This window comes from Helianthus annuus, chromosome 15 (genome assembly GCF_002127325.2).
Source record: "Helianthus annuus cultivar XRQ/B chromosome 15, HanXRQr2.0-SUNRISE, whole genome shotgun sequence".
NCBI classification, from domain to species: domain Eukaryota; kingdom Viridiplantae; phylum Streptophyta; class Magnoliopsida; order Asterales; family Asteraceae; genus Helianthus; species Helianthus annuus.
In genome coordinates this window covers 94,151,284-94,167,796 of record NC_035447.2, presented here as the reverse complement: position 1 = coordinate 94,167,796, position 16,513 = coordinate 94,151,284, and the positions used below count along the sequence as shown (strand labels likewise).

General features: G+C 43.8%; 1 non-coding gene across 1 annotated transcript; it reads left to right on the top strand.

The window, feature by feature from the left end:
* Positions 1 to 15,340: 15,340 nt before the first annotated feature.
* Positions 15,341 to 15,447, top strand: LOC118487733. The gene has a single exon (XR_004882676.1). It is a non-coding gene; the product is annotated as a small nucleolar RNA R71 (small nucleolar RNA).
* The last annotated feature ends 1,066 nt before the right edge of the window (positions 15,448 to 16,513 follow it).

Below are 16,513 nucleotides of genomic sequence, written 5' to 3'. Positions count from 1 at the left end.
GGACGACCGTCCGATCGAACGACTATTCGACCAGGTGACTTGATTTTATAAGTTAAACACTTGAACTTTTGAAAAATTTTCAAAGTTCATCAGTTTCAAACGAACAGTGTAACACCCCGTGTTTTTGAAAGTCAAAGTCAAAGTCAGGATTGAAGTCAAAGGAAGAAAAGATCGCTAATTGTGATATGTCTCTCCTTGCTCGATCCCTGGTTGACTTCTTTGACTATAGTTAGCCTATTTTATGTTTACATTAGTTGTATTATGTGGAGTATTTAATTACAATCGAAGTATATTTCTCGACGCGAACCGCTTTATGACTGTGAATAATAGGAAGTAACAATGCGATAAAGTCAATTAATCAGTAATCAAACTAATCAAATCATCATCGAACTCGAGACTCGAATTACGCGAATTTTGGTGTTAATATACGTGTGTGTGTGTATGCCTTATGTATGACTTGTGCGTGCCTACTTTATGTTATGTGTGGTAATCAATCGAAACTCGACTCGAAATCGAAACCGAAACCTAATCGAACTCAATCGAAATCGAATCATGATAATTGGTGGAGAAGAGATAGTGTGAGATATAGATGATTGTATGTTAGATATAGTGGTTGCGATTAAAAGTAATTTGAATAGGAAACTCTATCGTATTCTCATCAATCGCAATCGAGATCGAAATATCAAAAATCGTCACACCGAACACTCGAATCGTGCAGCTGAACGATCTGGCTACCATCCGATTGAACAGCCTATCCGATCAGACTGATTTGGCATCCTATAAATACCCCTTGTCACTCTCAAACTTTCTACTTTTGGAAACCTCTGACCGACCAGCTCGTGCTCCCCTCTTTTTCTCAGATTCCTCCCGATTCCGGTAAGATTTCATCCTAAATCTTGTACTTTCTTGATCTACACACACTCCTACACCTTTCTATCTTTCAAATCATGATTTCTAACCGTGAAATCATCAAGATTCAAGTGTTCTAGGATGATGTCATCATGGTGTTCTTGAAGAACTTCATGTTTTGGCCTCAATCCACCAAGAATAACTTGGATCTAGCCGATTTCCATAGAAACAAACAAAGATCTGTTATAGATCTCAAATTTTACACGATGAAAAGGATTGAAAAGAGGGTTTTCCAACTTTCTTTCAACTCTTTTACACTCAATGCCTTCAAACCGATAGAAACGGGGCTTGTGCCGATCTGCTAATCATTCCGGTGGTTGCATGACTCAAGATCCGGATTCTATCCACGAGGTTCACCGATTTCGGGTTAAACGTTAAACTCCGTTCCGAACAGTTCACCGGCCGGATTTGGGTGATTCCTGTTCGATCAGAAGAAACAAGTAAGAACGAGGGTTCTATGGTTCGACTCGTTGTCAAAACAACTCGACATAACGACAAAACAATCAGAACAGCCAAGTGTTAGACGAACAGGCTGATCAGGTCAGGATGACTGACCGATCAGACTGCTGTCCGAACGGACAGCCAGCCGAACGGACAGTCAGCCAATCGAGTGACTAGCCGATCGGCTAGCACAAGGTCCCACACTTAATCAATTATTTTGAAGACTAGTATTGAACGAACAGCTGTTCGATCGGACTACCGTCCGATCTGATTACTCTTTGGATCATGACATACTATACTTCAACACTTAGTCGATTTTTCAACATGTTCAATGCACTAGGAGTGCCACCCGATCGAACAGCCGTTCGATCGGGTGACACCCTGCTGAGAACTTGTCTTGTTAGAAGTACCTAACCGATCGGGCTGCCGGCCAATCGAACGACCGTCCGATCGACCGACCTGAAAGGTAAAGATACTTCAATGTTTCCAAATGCTACAACGAAAACTTCAAAAGTCAAACCATCATACACAAACACATCCTTCTCTAAGGAAGAAACAATCCACTCGAACAGCCATCCGATCGGCCTATCGACTGACCGGACAGCTGTCCGAACGGACTGTCAACCGAACGGCCAGCCGTCCGATCGACCAGCTGTCCGACCCTCCAACACTTACTTTCTGTTTTACGTGTTACTTATCGTTATACTATCAAACTATTCAGGCTAACCCTACTCTCAAGCGCTCCCTTCAATCCATCAACCGTTGTGAGTATACTCGAACCCTTTTTGCTTTAGCACTTTTAGGTGTTACATACGTTACTTATTCTAAATCACAATCGACACACTACTCAATTACTTTAAACGCTAACCGTTACCGCATGTATTACGTGACTAAATGAATGCTTGTTGTTATGTTTACACGTGGAATGCTGTCTACCTGCCTTAACGACGATAGTACTATAGTTTGGACTCAGCACCCGTTCACACGGGGGTTGTTAAGGACAATTACTTGCATGGATTACGGTGGTAATCATGTATTGCGAACTGCCTCGGGCAATCAACTCGCAGTCATTGGTATCGATAGATCCATGTCGATAATTAACATGCTTCATTTTCTTCTGTGTACGTGCTGGTTATGCGTAAACTATTTCGAACTCTATTATGCTATTACCAAACTTGTATGCTCACCCTTACATTTTATGTACTGACTTTATTTTAACGTATGTGACAGGTGTTTAAGATGCTTATCTGCTAGTAAGGCGAGGCTAGAATAAAAGTCTAGAGCATAGTTGTCTGTAGATCTTGCAGCATGAGTCTCTAGGCCTAGATAAACAATATTTATATTGATATCTGAGTTGTCGGAACAGAACATTTGCCTGGATTTTATTTGTAATAATTTGTTTGCTATTTGAGGTACGGTATGGGACGTATTATATAAATTAAATAGTAGTGATAATTGTTATGGAAACTTCTGGACAATCTGTTTCGCTCAGTGCCATGCCCCGATGATTCCGCCATCGGTTGGGGTGTGACAGATTGTTATCAGAGCCATAACTATAGGGAATTAGGTAGGACTCGACCTAGTCCGGGTCGATGTCTTCGAGACCTAGACTATAGTTAGGAACCAACAGACCAAGCTTATGTGCTATATATCCTGCTATTTCTCGCCTACACTACACCATCACCACACTCGAACTTTCAAAAATGAGAAAGCGATTTAGCCAAGATTAGGTGTGAAAACCGCAAACTCTTGACTATATTGCTTGATCAATGCTATTATTTTATCAACTTATCAATGATTTCTTCATTCTTTTTCAATAACGAACGCATGTTCAACGGGAGAATTATACCAAATCAGGAGTGAAATCCATATTTTGATGAATAATCTCCTCTATTTTACTAAAATCAAGGGGAAGTTGTCAAGACAGGGGTGAAACCCTAACCTTGACGGCTTATCCATGGATTTTACCAAAACTCTCACCAAAGTTTCGATGGATTCCAAGGACTCGAGTGCTTAAACGACCGAAAGGACGAGTGCCATTCACCGCATGACAGTGATAGAGCATAGTCTATTAGGACAACAAGGATTTGTCATTGCATCCTTGAGAATAGTCGAATCGCTTTGGGTAGTCAACGTCCAATAGCCGCAGACAATCTATTTCTAGATTTTATGTGTTTCGATTCTGAGCCTGTAACTGCTGACTCTGATGACGCGTTGATTTTATGTGTTTACATGTATTTAACTGTTTATGTGCTTGAAATTTTGAGACTTATTCGATTTTTACTCTCACTTCGATCAACACACACAACCCACATTGCTCTTCTATCTCCAAACGCTAACAGGTCGCTACAATCTGAACGACATTATGCTGTACGCTACACTATATTACTCGATATGCTAAAACGCAATCGCTATATTCGAATACCCGCAAACATTGAGGCAGTCAGGATACTGTATGTGCTACTGTGTGCTGATAGGAGGATTACGTGATATTATCTACCTCTGTGATTGAATGCGTATGTGCTTCTGTGATTCTGTGCCCTACGTGCTTACGTGCTTATGTGCTTCTGTGACTACGTGAAACTGTGGTTATGTGCCTATGTGTTTATGTGATACGTGCTTCGAACGTGTTCCTGAGCTTTAGTGAGTAGTAGACGTGTGAGGTGAGATTCGATTTTGATGTGTCTGAGACCTACGACGATGTCTGTTGCAGACAATGTCGTCAGCTAGACACCGAACCCCACTTACTCGCCAAGAAAAGAGAGACAGACGCCTTGCTGCTATCATCGCCAAACAAGTAGAAAAAGCTGTGAGCGATGTCTACGAAAACGTCAGCAAATCATCTGAGGAGTCGAGAACTGAAGCTCCCAAAGATGCTACCAAGACTGTTTTCAGCTTTAAACAATTCAAGGCATGCAGACCAAAGGAATTCACCGGAGAAGATGGCCCAACACCTATGTTTCAATGGTTTGATTCCATCGAAGTCACTCTGCGCCAAAGCGGCTGTCCAGAAAATCTCTGTACCCTAAACACAACCGGCGTCTTCAATCCCGAGCTCTAGACTGGTGGACGGCCGAACGAAACAAACACGGGAATGATGCAGCTTATGAGCTGACTTGGGAAGAGCTGAAAGCTATTATGATGGACGAATTCTGCCCTCCCCATGAACGCCAAAAGCTGGAGGATGAGTTTTGGAACATTAAGCAGAAGGATGGAGACAACGCTGCCTTGACTGCTCGCTTTAAACAACTCAGCATCATCTGTCCCGATCAAGTCAAGATGTCAGACATGGCCATTAAGAAGTACATTCGAGCTCTACCCGATTGGGTTGCCGATTTTGTTCACGCCGCGAAGACCTCATCAATTGAAGAAACTTACTTGCTTGTCGCCGAGATCAACGACAAGCAAGTAAAAGCTGGTTTTTGGGATAAGCCCTCCAAGTCTCTGCACCAAGCCATCACTGCACTGACCGCCGGAACCGCCACTGCTCAATCATCCAAGGCGTCACGCCCCAAGAAGAAGCACAACAACAACAGTAGCTCCAGCAACAAGAACTGTGCTGTCACTACCACTGCTGCTCCTCTGCAAGCCGTACCGGCTCAGCAACAGTCTCATCATCGACCAGCACCAGTTACTCAAGCGCCGCCAGCAAAGCGTGCTTACACAGGTCCCCACCCGCTCTGCCCGACATGCTCATATCACCATCCGGTGGGTCTTGCCTGTCGTTTCTGCGCTCATTGCAATTTGTACGGTCATTTCACTGCCAACTGTCGCTATGGTCCCCGTAACACCGCAACTCCTGCCACTGCTCATCAAGCTCTACTCCCAGCCCCGCAAGGCCAACAAGCGGCTTAGGCACCCGCGATCAATGCTCGAGTCTGCTTTGCATGTGGTGATCCTAACCACTTTGCAAACATGTGCCCGAATAGGGTTGTGAAGCAAGAGCCCCAGCAGCAGCAGCAGCCTCAGCAGCAGCAACAAGCAGCACGCGCCAAAACCTTCAACATCAATGCTCGTCAAGCCCAGGCTGACAACAACGTGGTTAATGGTACGTTCCTTGTGAATGGTATTTATGCATCTTGTTTGTTTGATACTGGAGCCGATAACTGCTTTGTGTCGTTTGAATTCAAGAAGCTCCTTAGTCGTAAACGCTCTTATCTCCCCTCGCCATTCATAGTTAAAGTTGCTACTGGAAGAACTGTCGCCATTAATTCTGTTCTTCGTGATTGTACTCTCGAGCTTAACAATCACATCTTCCCAATCGACCTCATTCCGATGCAGCTCGGAAGTTTTGACGTCATAGTAGGCATGGACTTTCTTCGCGAAAACCATGCTGAAGTTGTGTGCTTCGACAAGATGATTCGATTCTCCCTTGCAAATGGTGATTTACTGTGTGTCTATGGCGAAACTGCTTCGAAAGGTCTCAAGCTCAAGTCGTGTGTCCAAGCTAGCAAGTATCTCCGCAAGGAATACAGAGATTTCTTGGCCAACATTGTAGTAGCAGAGAAGGAAAAGAAAAGGAAGACAGAAGTTAAAGACGTTCCCGTGGTCCGTGAATTTCCTCAGGTGTTCCCTGATGATCTTCCTGGACTACCGCCAAGTCGTGATATCGAATTCCGTATCGACCTCATTCCTGGAGCTAACCCCGTAGCCAAAGCCCCTTATCGACTCGCGCCATCCGAAATGCGGGAACTCTCGAACCAACTCCAGGAACTACTTGAAAAAGGCTTTATTCGCCCGAGCACCTCTCCTTGGGGCGCACTAGTCCTCTTCGTTAAAAAGAAGGATGGGTCGTTCAGGATGTGTATCGATTATCGGGAGTTGAATAATTTAACCATCAAGAGCCGTTATCCCTTACCTCGCATCAACGATTTGTTTGATCAATTGCAAGGTGCTACGTGTTTCTTGAAGATCGATCTACGCTCAGGCTATCATCAGCTACGCATTCAGGAAGAAGAGGTACCTAAAACCGCCTTTCGCACTCGTTACGGCCACTATGAGTTCGTTGTTATGCCTTTTGGTTTAACCAACGCACCCGCCGTTTTCATGGATCTGATGAATCGCGTGTGTAAGCCCTATCTGGACCGTTTCGTTATCATGTTCATCAACGATGTCTTAATCTATTCCAAGTCGAAGGCCGAACATGTGCAACATCTACGTTTGGTTCTCGAGTTACTCCAGGGGAACCAACTCTATGCCAAGTTCTCCAAGTGCGAATTCTGGTTAGAAGAGGTTCAGTTTCTGGGTCACATCATGAATAGTCAAGGTATCCATGTCGACCCTGCGAAGATTGAAGCAGTTAAGAGCTGGATTATGCCAAAGAACCCGTCTGAAGTCTGTTCTTTTCTCGGATTAGCGGGCTATTATCGACGATTTATCGAAGGATTCTCCAAGATCACTGTGCCGCTTACCACTCTTACGCATAAAGACAGGTCTTTTGTTTGGGGAACTGAACAAGAGTCTACTTTCCAAACCCTCAAGCATAAGCTTTGCAATGCTCCTGTTCTCACACTGCCCAAAGGGAACGACGGTTTCATTGTCTATTGTGATGCTTCCAACCTTGGTCTTGGTTGTGTTCTCAAGCAACGAGACAAGGTTATAGCTTACGCTTCTCGACAGCTCAAAATCCACGAGAAGAACTATACAACTCATGATCTCGAGCTAGGCGCGGTTGTTTTTGCATTAAAGATTTGGCGACACTATCTGTATGGTACCAAGTGTACGATCTTCACCGATCATAGGAGTCTGCAACATATCTTTGATCAGAAGGAACTTAATATGCGTCAACGCCGATGGGTAGAACTTCTTAACGATTACGACTGTGAGATTCGTTATCACCCAGGCAAAGCAAATTTCATTGCCGACGCACTCAGCAGACGGAGTTATTTGCTCAGCATTCGTAATACCCAAGCCCAACACGATCTCGAAACCCTCATCCGCGAAGCCCAACATGCTTGTTTTAATGAACGCACCTTGAAGAATGAGAGAATCTATCACGATGGAGCTCAGCTTGTCAGCAAATCGAATGGGATCTTCTATTTTCTGGACCGAATTTGGATCCCTAAGCGGACCGAATTGCGAAGGATTTTAATGGACGAAGGCCACAAATCCTGGTATTCTATTCATCCTGGTGCCAATAAAATGTACCAGGATCTTCGCTACAAGTACTGGTGGCCGAGCATGAAAAGGGATATCGCTCTCTATGTCGGAAGATGCCTGACTTGTGCAAGGGTCAAGGCTGAACATCAAAGACCCTCTGGCTTACTCGAGCAACCCCCAATCCCTATATGGAAGTGGGAAAGTATAGCTATGGATTTCATAACAAAGCTTCCGCCCACGTCATCAGGTCACGACAGCATCTGGGTTGTTGTTGATCGTTTGACCAAATCAGCCCACTTCTCGCCAATACGGGAAAACTACAAGGTAGAACGATAAGCCCGAATCTACACCGACGAGATCATTTGTAATCATGGTACGCCTCGTGACATCATCTCTGACCTTGATGCCCGGTTTACGTCGCGATTGTGGGAAACGTTTCAAGCGGCTCTTGGTACGACGCTTAACTTAAGTACCGCATTCCATCCTCAAACCGACGGACAAACTGAGAGAACGATCCCTACTCTTGAAGACACGCTCCGTGCGTGTGTCATAGACTTTGGCGGTAATTGGAACAAATATTTGCCGCTAGTTGAATTCTCGTACAACGACAGTCATCATACCAGCATCCAGATGGCACCATTCGAGGCCCTATATGGAAGAAGATGTCGATCGCCTATTGTGTGGCATGAGATCGGTCACTCGCAATTAACTGGTCCTGAGCTATTGCAAGAAACGACTGACAAAGTCCTCCAAATTTGAGACAACTTGTTGAAAGCTCGAAGTAGACAGAAAAGTTACGCCGATAGAAGACGCAAGCCCCTTGAATTTGACGTTGGCGACTACGTACTTCTAAAGGTATCACCTTGGAAGGGTGTGGTCAGATTCGGCAAGAAAGGGAAACTAGCGCCTCGATATGTTGGACCTTTTAAGATTCTGGAAAGGATCGGAAAAGTTGCCTACAGACTCGAACTACCGGAGGAACTTAGTAACGTCCACCCGACTTTCCATGTGTCAAACCTCCAAAAATGCCTGGCTGAGCATGATCTGATTGTACCTCTCGACGACCTTCAAATAAACGAAACGCTACATTTCGTGGAGAAGCCTGTTGAAATCATGGATCGCCAAACCAAGCAGCTCAGACGCTCGCGCATTCTTATCATGAAAGTCCGATGGGAAGGCAAACGAGGCGCAGAGTTCACTTGGGAACTCGAGAGCGACATGAAGGCGAAGTACCCGCAGTTGTTTAAGTGAAAGTCTAGAGAGAGAAAGTAGCAAAAGGTGATTCATGGTGTTGTGCAGCTTTTAGCCTAATTTCAGGACGAAACTCCCTAAACAAGGGGAGGCTGTAACACCCCGTGTTTTCGAAAGTCAAAGTCAAAGTCAAAGTCAAGATTGAAGTCAAAGGAAGAAAAGATCGCTAATTGCTTTCTGTCTCTCCTTGCTCGATCCCTGGTTGACTTCTTTGACTATAGTTAGCCTATTTTATGTTTACGTTAGTTGTATTATGTGGAGTATTTAATTACAATCGAAGTAATCGAAGTATATTTCTCGACGCGAACCGCTTTACGACTGTGAATAATAGGAAGTAACAATGCGATAAAGTCAATTAATCAGTAATCAAACTAATCTAATCATCATCGAACTCGAGACTCGAATTACGCGAATTTTGGTGTTAATATACGTGTGTGTATGTGCCTTATGTGTGACTTGTGCGTGCCTACTTTATGTTATGTGTGGTAATCAATCGAAAGTCGACTCGAAATCGAAACCTAATCAAACTCAATCGAAATCGAATCATGATAATTGGTGGAGAAGAGATAGCGCGAGATATAGATGATTGTATGTTAGATATAGTGGTTGGGAATAAAAGTAATTTGAATAAGAAACTCTATCGTATTCTCATCAATCGCAATCGAGATCGAAATATCAAAAATCGTCGCACCGAACACTCGAATCGTGCAGCTGAACGATCAGGCTACCAGCCGATCGAACAGCCAGCCGATCGGACTGCTGTCCGATCGGACAGGCTGTCCAATCGAGCTGCCTGGCCGATCGGCCGACACTTTCCTCATTTGGCATCCTATAAATACCCCTTGTCAGTCTCAAACTTTCTGCTTCTGAAAACCTCTGACCGACCAGCTCGTGCTCCCCTCTTTTTCTCAGATTCCTCACGATTCCGGTAAGATTTCATCCTAAATCTTGTACTTTCTTGATCTACACGCACACCTACACCTTTCTATCTTTCAAATCTTGATTTCTAACCATGAAATCATCAAGATTCAAGTGTTCTAGGATGATGTCATCATGGTGTTCTTGAAGAACTTCATGTTTTGGCCTTAATCCACCAAGAATAACTTGGATCTAGCCGATTTCCACAGAAACGAACAAAGATCTGTTATAGTCTATAAACTTTTACACGGTGAAAAGGATTGAAAAGATGGTTTTCCAACTTTCTTTCAACTCTTTTACACTCAATGCCTTCAAACCGATAGAAACGGGGCTTGTGCCGATTTGCTAATCATTCCGGTGGTTGCATGACTCAAGATCCGGATTTTATCCACGAGGTTCACCGAATTCGATTAAACGTTAAACTCCGTTCCGAACAGTTCACCGGTCGGGTTTGGGTGATTCCTGTCCGATCAGAAGAAACAAGTAAGAATGAGGGTTCTATGGTTCGACTCGTTGTCAAAACACCTCGATATAACGACAAAACAATCAGAACAGCCAAGTGTTAGACGAACAGGCTGATCAGGTCAGGATGACTGACCGATCGGACTGCTGTCTGAACGGACAGCCAGCTGAACGGACAGTCAGCCGATCGACTGACCAGCCGATCGGCTAGCACAAGGTCCAACACTTAATCAATTATTTTGAAGACTAGTATTGAACGAACAGCTGCTCGATCGGACTACCGTCCGATCGGATTACTCTTCGGATCATGACATACTATACTTCAACACTTATTCGATTTTTCAACATGTTCAATGCACTAGGAGTGCCACCGGATCGAATAGCCGTCCGATCAGGTGACACCCTGCTGAGAACTTGTCTTGCTAGAAGTACCTAACCAATCGGGTTGCCGGCCGATCGAACGACCGTCCAATCGACCGACCTGAAAGGTAAAGATACTTCAATGTTTCCAAATGCTACAACGAAAACTTCAAAAGTCAAACCATCATACACAAACACATCCTTCTCTAAGGAAGAAACAATCCACTCGAACAGCCATCCGATCGGCCTATCGACCGACCGGACAGCTGTCCGAACGGACTGTCAACCGGACAGTCAGCCGTCCGATCGAACTGCCGTCCGATCGACCAGCTGTCCGACCCTCCAACACTTACTTTCCGTTTTACGCGTTGCTTATCGTTATACTATCAAACTATTCAGGCTAACCCTACTCTCAAGCGCTCCCTTCAATCCATCAACCGCTGTGAGTATACTCGAACCCTTTTTGCTTTAGCACTTTTGGGTGTTACATACGTTACTTATTCTAATTCACAATCGACACACTACTCAATTACTTTAAACGCTAACCGTTACCGCATGTATTACGTGACTAAATGAATGCTTGTTGTTATGTTTACACGTGGAATGCTGTCTACCTGCCTTAACGACGATAGTACTATAGTTTGGACTCAGCACCCGTTCACACGGAGGTTGTTAAGGATAATTACTTGCATGGATTACGGTGGTAATCATGTATTGCGAACTGCCTCAGGCAGTCAACCCGTAGTCATTGGTATCGATAGATCCATGTCGATAATTAACATGCTTCGTTTTCTTCTGTGTACGTGCTGGTTATGCGTAAACTATTTCGAACTCTATTATGCTATTACCAAACTTGTACGCTCACCCTTACATTTTATGTATTGACTTTATTTTAACGTATGTGACAGGTGTTTAAGATGCTTATCTGCTAGGAAGGCGAGGCTAGAATAAAAGTCTAGAGCATAGTTGTCTGTAGATCTTGCAGCATGAGTCTCTAGACCTAGATAAACAATATTTATATTGAAATCTGAGTTGTCGGAACAGAACATTTGCCTGGATTTTATTTGTAATAATTTATTTGCTATTTGAGGTACGGTATGGGACGTATTATATAAATTAAATAGTAATGATAATTGTTATGGAAACTTCTGGACAATCTGTTTCGCTCAGTGCCATGCCCCGATGATTCCGCCATCGGTTAGGGTGTGACAAACAACCATCCGATCGAACGGCTATCCGTCCGGATGACTATCCGATCGAATGACTTTACTTATACTACAACGAAAACTTCAAAAGTTCAATATTTTACAAACACACCTCCCTCAGTCAATTGACCAGAATCAATCGGACCAGGGGTTTAGTTCTGCATAAAAAGGTAAGTCCTCTCTTTTGATCCGGGGTTTGGCTGAGCTTCTTGATGCGTGTCAGTGTGTATATGATTTAGGTGTATATTTTATGCCCTTTTTACACTTTTTAGCCAAGTTTTAAATTTATAAAACACGATATTTACTAACACTATACACACATATGGGCAAGTGCACCCATCGTGGACGTAGTATAGTGTTGGTAAGATACCGAGGTCGTCCAAGGACACAAGGGCTTTTAGTACCGTTTTATCCTCAATGTCTAATCAAATCAAAATGTTAGAAAAAGGTTTTTAAATTAGAAACACTAACTAAAATGCTGAAAATAAAAATAAAAGTAAAAACAGATAGACAAGATGAATCACTTGGATCCGACTCGTGTGTAGTGTTACCTTTGATTATTTTCGCACTTTTGCACTTGTTTAAAGGTGACGTTACCCTCAACCCAGTAGCTTGAGTCAGCAAGGATACAATCCTAAAGGGTCGGATTATTGAAAGATAATTAATTAAGTTATTAATGCATAATGTGGTTGGCCCCTCTTTTGAAGGTGACGTTACCCTTGGCTAAGTTGTCTGAGTCAGCAGGGATACAATCCTAAGTAGCCCGGTTAAAGTTTTAATAGTAGTTTAACTTATGAGGGGATCAAAGAGTTTGGACCCCCGCCATCCAATACCGAGGGGTATTGAAGGAGGTCCTACTAAATTTGACCCAGGTCCTTTGAAGGATCTATACACTGAACAATGGCAAGACTCTTACCAAACCGTTCCCTTAACCCCCGACCAGGTAGCCAACATACCTCCATATAGACCGTGGAGATATGAATGGTGAAAATCTTTTATTTTTTATAGACAGTAAAATAATGCCAAGACACCACGGACAAACGATAAGGAAGAATCACCTTCAACATAAGAAACTAATTATTAAAGTCATTAATACATAACCAATTAAAAAGTGCAAAAGATTAAAAATAAAAAAGTATTACACTAAACACTTGTCTTCACCAAGTGATGTAAGAGACTTAGGCAAACATGGCCTTTGATTTTCAAGAACTCTTACGATCAATCTTGGATCCCGAGACGACTCACACACTCTATGATGGACAATGGATGATGGTGGTGGGTGGTGGGTGAAGTGTGAGAGAGGTGGTGTGCTAAGTGATGAGTTGCAAGAGCTCCAAGCACTCCTATTTATATGCTGAACAGAAGCTCGGGCACGGCCCCGTGTCCATTGGGCACGGCCGCGTGTCCACCCTTCTCTCTTTCTTCATTAAATGCAGTTTGTCTGCATTAGTTGACCACGCCCCCGTGTCCGCTGAGCACGACCCCGTTTGCAGTGGCGTATCTGTACTATCAAGATTTTCCTGGATTCTGCGAATCTTATAGTTGACCACGGCCCCGTGTCCGCTGAGCACGACCCCGTGTAAAAGGGTGTTAAAAAGCAAAATTTTGTGTTACTGGGCGCCAGGACACAGCCCCGTGGTGTCCGGGCACAACCACGTGTTCAGGTGCCAGTAACAAGAATTAGTACACAGAAACAGAAGCCTAGACACGGGGGCGTGTTCAGTGAGCACGCCCCGTGTCCAGTTACCTGAACTGGGCATTTTCTGCAGACTGTGCAGCACGGGGCCGTGTTGGGCGGACACGGCCCATGCCGAAGTTGCTGTAACGAAGAAATTTTGTCGGGAAGCTCTGTTTTCGTGCATGGGGTGATGTTTCTCATTTCCCTTGTCATCCTTCACCATCCCGAGTGTGTTTTATTCCTGAAAATTAAATTTAAACTAGAAAATATTAAAATTAATCTAAGCTAAACTAAGGATAGTTTCGCGGAATGCCTCCATGGTGCGCCACGTTTATAAGGGTCCTTGGCTAGACCCAAAGCCTGGTCATATGTTATCCGAGTGGGATGTTTTGCATCCCTTGTTGCACCGTCGGAGAGCATCATCCAAACTCGAATCAATGACCTTCATGTAATTGACCGGGTCATCGTCCTCTACTCTCTCTCCAACCCCAAACTTCACTTCCTTATCCCCAAACTTCAATGTAAGTGTCCCGTCATTCATGTCTACCACCGCTTGTGCAGTGGCTAGAAATGGCCTCCCTAGTATGAGGGGGACTTCGGTGTCCTCTTCCATATCTAGTATAACAAAGTCGTCCGGGTAGACGAAATTGTCGACTTTGACCAATAGATTTTCAGCGACACCTTGCGGGTATTTGACGGATCTGTCGGCAAGTTGTATACTCATCTTGGTAGGGCTCGTTTTTCCTAGGCCGAGTCGTTTGAACATTGATGCAGGCATGAGGTTAATGCTAGCCCCAAGGTCGGCTAGTGCATTACGAGCGGGGGATTCCCCGATCGAGCAAGGAATCGTGAAACTTCCAGGATCAATCTTCTTTTGCGTGAGTTTGTTGAGTAGAAGGGCGGAGCATTCTTCGCCTAAGTTAACTAATTGCAATGATTCAATTATCCTTTTATGAGTGAGGAAGTCCCTCATGAATTTTGAGTATTTAGGCATTTGAGTTAGGACTTCGATAAATGGAATATTAACATGCAATTGTTTTAGTAAATTTTTGAATTTTGCGAATTGCTCATTGGTCTTTTGGCGAATTAACCTACCGGGGTATGGGATCGGAGGAATTTTAGTAGGCTCTTGAATCGGTGGGGAAGCCTTTTCTTGCTATTGCGCGAGTGGAGCCGTGGGTTGTCTTCTTTCAGTTGGTGCAGGGGGGCTTCTTCGGAACCTACAGTACGGTTTCTTAAAGCTATGAGATGTACTTGTGCCTTTGGGTTGGTTTCGGTATTGCTTGGTAACGCGCCTTGTGGCCTCTCGGAGAAATTTTGTGCTATTTGATTTAATTGTTCTTCAATGTTTTGTATACTAGCTTGTTGATTTCTAAAATTCGATTCCAATTGTTGAAATCAATCTGAGTTTTTCTTTTCAGTGTCGGAGATTAGGCGAGATACAATATCTTCAAGCCTTTCTCTTCCAATTTGTTGTTGAGAGAAATTTTGTGACTCATTTCTTGGTTGTTGAAAGTTTGTTCGTTGGTTTAGGTTTTGTTGGTTACTACTATTGCTGGGTTCTCTCCAACCAAGGTTAGGATGGTTACGCCATCCTTGGCTGTAGGTACCCGTTGGAGGACCCGACAGCCTAGGTCTGTTGTAAATGTAGTTTACCGACTCTGGTTGATCATCTGTTTCTTTCATACAACTCCAATTTTCATGCGGCCCACCACACCCTTCACAAGCCATAACCGAGACCGTTTTTGTCATTTCTAACTTTTTTATTTTTGAAGAAAGGGCCTCGATTTGGGCTTGTAAAGAAGTGCTTTCATCAACCTTATGGGCGCCCGGGGCAATAGATTTATTGCCTCGGGGAGTGTGCCACTGAAAATTGGTTTGAGCAATTTCCTCAATTTGATTGTATATTTCATGTGGGCGACGATTACCTAAAATTCCCCCGGAGCTAGAGTCAAGTGTTTGTCTTGTGTGTGGCAACAACCCATTGTAGAAAGTAGATACTTGTTGCCATACCGCAAGACCGTGATGAGGACACTTTCGCAATAGCTCCTTGAACCTTTCCCAAGTTTCATATAAGGATTCCCCATCCTCTTGTGAATACGTATTAATTCCAGTCATTAATTTAGCCGTTTTAGCGGGAGGGAAATACTTATATAGAAACTTTTGGGCTAGTTCATCCCAGGTGTTTACCGAGCCAACTGGGAGGGCGTTGAGCCAAGCCTTTGCTTGGTCCTTTAGTGAAAATGGAAACATTCGAAGTCGGATGGCGTCGTTTGATGCTCCATTGATCCGAAAGGTATCACATATTTCTAAGAAATTAGTAATATGTAGACGGAGATCCTCGTCCGCAAGCCCATGGAAGATTGCGGAGTTTTGAAGCATTTGTATCAAATGTGGCCGAAGTTCGAAGTTGTTAACTTCGACATTCGGTGCATTGATAGCGGCGCCGAGATTACCTACGGTGGGTCGTAGGTAATCCATGAGGGTACGTTGGTCCGCCATTGGAAGTGGGTCCCCCGAGACTTTCTCTTGGTTTTTAGCTTTAAGTCTTTTTCTGAGAAAGCGTACAGATTCTTCTAGAGGTTCTTTTATGTCTCTACTAGAACTGGAGCTCATACACTATGTAGAAAGTTCAGATGTGGCACCTGGGTTCCAAGTCATGCAGTGAAAACATAAAAGAATGTTGGTCAGAAGGTTCACCACGGCCCCGTGCTTAGTGAACACGGCCCTTGGTCGGAGATACAGTGATTGTTTTCCGGATCCCTGTTACTGGGGAGTTGGACACGACCCCGTGTTGCACCGACACGGCCCCGTTCTCAACTCTCTGTAACTTGGAAAATAAAAACTGCATGTAACAATGCTGGGCACGGCCGTGTCCGACCACGCACGGCCCGTGTTGAGCCCTGCAGAATCTGAAAAATCAAGAAAATCCTAAAAAATAATAAACTAAATAATAAAAAAAAATTGATTAGGCCGCTGATTCCTAACTTTCTTAAAATCCTTGTGTCCCCGGCAACGGCGCCAAAAACTTGATGCGTGTCAGTGTGTATATGATTTAGGTGTATATTTTAAGCCCTTTTTACACTTTTTAGCCAAGTTTTAAATTTATAAAACACGATATTTACTAACACTAAACACACATATGGGCAAGTGCACCCATCGTGGACGTAGTATAGTGTTGGTAAGATAC